The following is a 7,559-nucleotide window of genomic DNA, read 5'->3' as shown; positions in this document are numbered from 1 at the left end:
AAAGTGGCCAAGTCTAGGATGAGAGGAGCTGCTCTCACATGGTGGAAATTTGTGCAGGATGAGAGAAAGAAAATGGGTAAAACACCCATCTCTTCTTGGAAAGGGATGTTAGTCAAAATCAAAGAAGTCTATCTCCCTGATGACTATGAAGTACAAATTCATAGGAAGAGACAAAACCTAAGACAAAAAGAGCTTGATGTAATTGGCTATATGGAGGAGTTTCACAAACTTAGCCTTAGATCTCATGCGGTGGAAGAATAAAGTCTCAAAGTTGCTAGGTACCTAAATGGACTACAGTGGAACATCCAAGAGGAAATCAGTCTAATGAGTCCAAAGACAGATCATCAAAGCTATCAACTTGCCCTTAAAGTGGAAGAAAAATGGAAAAGAAAACATGATTCAAGTAGTAATAGGGGCAGGGGTAGAGGAAAAGAAAATAGAGGCCATAGGGGTAAAAGCACAAAACTGTGTCACGTTTCAGGTTAACTTATCAGCACAAGTGAATTTAAGTAATTCTAAGTAAAAATTATTTTTAGTCAAAAATATGGTCCATATAGATTCATTATAGCTAAGTTATGTATGGGCCACAACTTTTCCAATTGGAAGTGTCTACTAAATGTATATTTTATGCTACTTTTGATCTAATTACAAAAAAATAAAACTTGATGTTTCAACAACTCCTACTCTTATAAATAACATTTTTTTTAAATGTAAAAAATACCCTTTTATAGAACTATAAGTGAATTTTCCAAAATATGTATCTTTTAATATTTTAATTGTTTTTTTATATTTTATATTTTATTTTTATTGAAAGTAGGTCATCGGCACTAAAATATAAGGTTAATTATCTTGTCAAGGAAAAATACTAAAATTTATTTTAAAAAATTGAAAAAAATATGATGCAGTAGAGAAAAGAATATATGTCAAGATGATATAATTATTTTCTAATTTGGATAAATAATTAAGAAAAAAGGTGGTGGGAATTGGAAAGAGTTATATTTCAACACACGCACATTTCAAATTTATTGAAAAATATATATTTATAAAAAATAGTAAAAAGTATATCCATGCACTAAAGTTTCAAGTTATCAATATACAAAAAAATAAACAAGAAAAAAAGGTTAAATTTACTAAATAAAGTGTGGTGGCTTGTGTAACTTTAATTTCAGCATTTTTTTAGCAATTAAATTATAGTGTTTACTTTATGAAAAACTACATTCAAATAATTTTAAAAAATTTTGTTAAAATTACAAACATAAAATAGACATAAGAATATAAATTTTATTAGTTCACATCATTTCAAAATTCAAAACATATATTTCACTTTCTATTGATTTAATTTAAAAAGTTGAAGCAACATTGACCATTTCCTTTATAAAAGTGCGACACAGCTTTGTACTTTTACCCATAGGGGAAGCTTTGGAGGAAGAAACTCATAGCAAAGAACACAAGGTGATTATAAACTCACTGAGCAACAAGAAAGTGGCATTGGTAAAGGAGGATTCAATAGAGAAAGGGGGTCAAACAGTAGTTTTAGAGGAAGGTCTAGTGGACAAGGTAGAGGTTCCTCATATTTTGCCTCAATGAAGTGTTACCATTGCAACTAGCTTGGTCATCTAGCATATAGGTGTCCAGAGAAGGGATCATCACCACAGAATAGTGAAAGGAGAGTGGACCATCTTCAAGAAGAGACTTTAAGCAGCAAGACTTTAGAGGTTGCCTTAGAATCAGAGGTAGGTGACAAGAGTGGAACATCTTCAAGAAGAGACTTCAAGCAGCAAGACTTTAGAGGTTGCCTTAGAATCAGAGGTAGGTGGCAACTTGATGATAAGAAGAACTTTGATAAAAGAACCTATCAGAGAAGAGCCTTGCCAAAGGAGGTCATTATTTAGGATCAAATGCAAGATTACGGACAAAGTTTGCAAAGTGATCATTGATTCGGGGTCAACAGATAACATTGTGTCAGAAGAGGCAGTGAGTAAGCTTAAGTTACAAAGGATACCTCACAACAACCCATATAGGGTCACTTGGTTGAACAAAGGCCAACATGTCCTAGTCAATGAGCAATCATGGGTAGATTTCACCATTGGGAGGTATAAGGAAAAAGTGTTATGTGATGTCCTACCCATGGATGCATGACATCTTCTACTAGGAAGACCATGGCAATTTTATAGACAAGCTATTCATGATGGAGCCAAGAATGCATACTCATTCAAGAAAGATGGAGTCACTTTCAAGATCCAATCTATCCTTGAGGAAGGTGAAAAGATGGCAACAGGTCCTAATGTCCTTTTGGTGAGTGAAAAATAGTTCTTGAAGACACTTGAGGAAGGTGAAGGTGTAGTGTTTGTATTAGTGATGAAGCCTAAAGAGGAAGACAAGAAAGAGCAGCCAGATTTGCCAATAGAGGTTCAAGACCTATTGAAAAAGTTCAAAGGAATAGTGAGTGGTGGACATCCAACCACCTTACCTCCTAAAAGAGCCATAAGCCATCAAGTAGACTTTATTCTTGGAGCATCCTCACCTAACAAGGCAGCTTACAAGATGACTCCCCAACAAAATGTTGAGATTTCCAAACAAATCCAAGAGCTTTTAGACCGAGACCTAATTAGGAAAAGCATTAGCCCTTGTGTTGTACCTACCGTTTTAGCCCCAAAGTAAGGTGGTACTTGGAGATTGTGCACTGACTCTAGGGCTATAAATAGGATCACCATCAGGTATAGGTTTCCAATTCCAAGAATAGAAGACCTAATGGATTGTTTAGGGGAAGCCAAATACTTTACTAAGATTGACCTTAAAAGTGGATACCACCAAATTAGGATTAAGGAGGGTGATGAATGGAAAACAACATTCAAGACAACAGAGGGTCTTTATGAATGGCTTGTAATGTCATTTGGCTTATCTAATGCTCCAAGCACCTTCATGAGACTTTATAGGTAAATTTGTTGTGGTATATTTAGATGATATTCTCATTTTTAGTAAGGATAGGGCAGATCATGTTAATCATTTGCAAATTGTGCTACAAAGATTATATGAAGTGAAGAGAAGCTAACCATGAACTTGGACAAGTGTGAATTTGTTAGGAAGGAGTTGGTTTACCTTGGGTTTGTGTTGTCTCAAGGAAACCTAAAGATGGATCCTAGCAAGGTTGATGCCATAGTAAATTGGCCTACTCCTAAGTCATCAACAAAGGTGAGAAGCTTCCATGGACTAGCTCAGTATTATAGGAAGTTCATTAGGCAATTCAGTGCTATATGTGCAATAATGTTGGACACTATTAGAGGTGGAATGAAGACAAAGTTTCAGTGGAATGAACAAGTAAATAGAGGTTTTGAAACCTTGAAGGAAAAGATAGCTACTCAACCGGTATTAGTGTTGCCTAGTTTTGAGAAACTCTTCACAGTGGAATGTGATGCAAGAAATGTTGTAGTAGGTGTTGTCCTAAGCCAAGAAGAAATACTAGTAGGTTTCCATAGTGAGAATCTAAGTGATGCAAAGAGGAAATACTCCTCATATGACCTAGAATTATATGCTTTAGTGCAGGCTTTGAGGAAATGGAGACTATCTCCTTCCTAAGGAATTTGTAGTCTACACAGACAACCAAGCTTTAAGCTTTCTAAACTCACAAGACAAACTCAGTCACAAACACATGAAGTGGGTAGAGTATATGCAAGCCTACACATTCACAATCAAGCACAAAAAAGGTCAATTAAACCAGGTTGTTGATGCATTGAGCAGAAGACTTTTGACAGTCCAAGAAATTCAGTTAAGGAGCATAGGTGTTGATAGTTTTAGAGACCTATACCCAGATGATGAAGACTTCTCAAATGCCTACAAGGTATGCAAAGAGTATCAAAATCATTTTCATAGTGAGCATTCATATTTTACCTTGCAAGATGGGTTATTGTTTAGAGGAGGACAACTTTGTGTGCCTAGAGGGTCAATGAGAGAAAATCTCATACAAGAGAAGCATAATGGTAGTCTTCGTGGTCATTTTGGAGTCAAAAAGACTCAAGAGTTGGTTCAAAGGTATTACTATTGGCCTAGGATGAATCAAGATGTTAAGAAGTATGTGGAAACTTGCATTGTTTGTCAAAAGGCCAAGGGCACTTCTTCAAATGTCGATTTATATCAACCTCTTCCCATACCAAATAGACCTTGGGAGTGCATTAGTATAGACTATGTAGTAGGTTTACCAAGGACAAAGAAGGGATTTGACAGCATTTATGTCATAGTGGACAGGTTTAGTAAGATGGCCCACTTTGTACCTTGCAAGACTGCTCATGATGCATGTCATATAGCTCAGTTGTTCTTCAAGGAAGTGATAAGGATACATGGTTTACCCATGAGCATTATTTCAGATAGGGACTCAAAGTTCATGAGTCATTTTTGGAAGACACTTTGGCAAAAGCTTGGCACCAACCTATTTTTTGGATCAGCCTACCATCCACAAACAGATGGGCAAACTAAAATGGTAAATAGGAGCTTGGGAAACTTATTGAGGTGCCTTACCAAGGAGTATGGTCAAACATGGGATCAAGCGCTATAACAAGCTGAATATGCTTACAATGACACAATAAATAGAACCACTGGCAAGAGCCCTTTTGAGGTGGTCTATGGTCTTCACCCAAGGGGTATATTGGAGCTAAGGGACTTAGGTAATGCAGCAACAAGAAGTGGATATGCTGAAGATTTTTCTCAGTCAATGAAAGAGGTACATGAATCAGTCAAGCAAGCATTAATGGAGAACACAAGTAAGATTAAGCAAAAAGTTGATGAGAGAAGGAAGAACCTACAATTCCAAGTAGGAGATCTTGTCATGGTGCATCTAAATAAAGCAAGGCTACAGCAAGGAGTACCTAATAAGTTGCAAATGAGAATGTTGGGCCCATGTGCCATCCTAGCCAAGTATGGAGAAAATGCATACAAGGTGGACCTACCTAGTGAAATAGGACTGTCACCGGTTTTCAACATAGAAAACTTAGTTGCTTACAAAGGGCCAATTCAAGGTTTAGATTGCAGTCACTCAGAGGTATCAGATGATATAAATAACCTTCAAGTACTAGCAAAACCAAGTCCAAAGGTTGAAAAGGTATTGAGTTCAAGGATCTCTAAGAAGACAAGGCATCAAATTTATTTGGAGCACTTAATCAAGTGGCAGGGTATGGATGATGTTGAGGCTACATGGGTGCTTGAGACAGAGTTTAAGAAGTTAGGAATTCATTATAATATGATCCCCAAACAGGTGACTTAGTTTTCTTTTGTTTGGGAGAATGGTGCAGGAGCACCTAGGACTTAGGCTCATAGTCCTTCCACAATTTTGGCTTGTACTGAACTTAGCCAAGTCAAGTTCCTAATAAGGACTCTAGGAGGGTCCAATGTGTGTGTGTGATGTTTTATTTGAGTCAAATGTACACCTAGTTGAGTTGGTTTTCTTCCTAGGTTTGCACTTTGTGAATAGGTAATAGTTTGAGTAGTTGAAATGGCCTTCTTGATGGTAAAAATAGGTAAGACTTGGTATGAGAATTGGAGAGGTTTAGAATAGTATTAGGAATGTTTAAAAATTCATGAGCAATGACTTTAAATAGGTTTCTTAGGTTGGAAATACAAAATGTGAAAAGTTGTAAAAGTTGTCATGACAACTTTGGTCCTAAAGAGCTTAGCAGTGGAGTTAGGGATAGCACAATGCCCTAGGATGCCTCCACACATGGAGAAGACTATTTAAACATCCTCTTGAATGGTTACCAAGGTTGGAAGGCTTTTTTTGTATGATTGACAATCTGAAACTACTCTTTTTCGGACTGTTATCACTGTTTTTGTTTTATTTTGCATAAAATGTGAACACTAAAGGATTGAATCCATTGATCCAGTTTTGGATTGTAGTTATTTGGTATGTTCCAGTGCTATTTGGTTCATTTCACTCTTTTTAGATATGGTGTGTTATTACTTTCATCGTTTTGTTTCCAAACAGCCAGTTTTGGCTCGTAAATAGCAAATTCTTGTAAAATGGTTGCCCTATAAAATCCTCTGTGCTACCATCACGGCATATTGGGACATGGAAGGAAACCTTATGTATAGTGTAAATATGCAGGAGGATTTTTGGAAGTGGATTTCATCATGGTTACCACCTTGTTCTAGGCGAGTCTAGGAGCAACCCGGCTAGAGATGACAGGGTGAAAATTGAGTGCATAGTGCAGAGGTGAACACAAAACCTTATCCAGATCATTTGGAGAGGTTCATGAGGTCCATACAGAGTTTAAAAAACAAGGAGAAGCCTTGAAAAGACCTTTAGATGCCCATTCCACAAAATTAAACAGTCACTATCAGTTAAAGGCCTAGAAACCCTACCAAACCCTCATTTTTGGGTTAGGGCACTGTACGGCGAGTTGGAAGACTAAAACCAACAAAATGTCTTAAGGGTGGGTGAGTTCTTGAAGAAAAATAAGCCTTTTTGCAAATTATTTTGGACCGATTCCCTCAAAACCCTTGAAAACTGGATTTTGGAGGCCTAATAGGGGGCTCATCCTTGTAGCCCTATTTCTAGGCAAATTGGAGAAATCGGTAAGGAAGATAGTGAATGCAAAATCACAAATGGACCAAATTGAAATAAATCCATGGTAAATGCCACCTCCACACCTCTGCAATGACTCACAAAAGTATGGGGGTGAAATTGACTAGTTGTTGTCAAGATAGCAACATTGAGCATATGGGAAACACTTTGAAATGGTAGGGTTCCTAGTCAAACACTTATTGCAAACACCTTGAGATTGGCAAAGGGAAATTCCTAGAAGAGATTGGGAAGGACTTGGAGGTCTTGGAGCATAGCTAGACCTGGTGAGGTTGGTGGAATTGAGCAACACCAACTAGGTGAAGTGTGATCAAGCTAGGTGAACCTTATCACATACCAAAGAAATATTCTCTTTCTTCATTCTTTTACCAAATTTTCCCATTGAAATAAACAATATAAAATCACCTTATTCACTTGAATCTACAAACAACACTTATTTCTCAAGCAACACACAAATAGTCTTCAGCAGTCTTCTTTAACCGCTACAGCTAGATCCTCAGTCAATTTTTTTAAGGTTTTCAATACCTACAAACTTCCTTAATAATGTCTGTAACCATAAACTTTATAATAGATCTAAGAAAAATTTCCATACATTTCTTCTTCACAGAATTTTTTCTTCAAAAATCTCCTTTCCAAAAAATATTCAAATATTTAATGTCGAAAAATCACAAACTTGGTCTCCAACACAACAAACTGTAATTTGACAATTTCTTCTAGCATTAACAATTGTTCAAAACAATAAAATTCTTCTTTTCAAAGCAATAATTTCCTCTAAATCTTCTTCAACACATAACTAGTTTATCAGTCACAAACACACAACAATAATCATGCACAAAAATTTTCTTACACCAATCCCTGGATCTTCTTCTGCTCTGATATGTTTCACACCTAAGCTCTAAAACCACTTTGTTGGAGGTGGATGGAGAGAAACACTCACAAATTTAACAATTTTAATCACATAGAAAATAATAAACACAAAAATTAATATTTA

The sequence above is a fragment of the Cryptomeria japonica genome, chromosome 3 (assembly GCF_030272615.1).
Source record: "Cryptomeria japonica chromosome 3, Sugi_1.0, whole genome shotgun sequence".
NCBI lineage: Eukaryota > Viridiplantae > Streptophyta > Pinopsida > Cupressales > Cupressaceae > Cryptomeria > Cryptomeria japonica.
Note: the sequence above shows the minus strand (reverse complement) of the source record.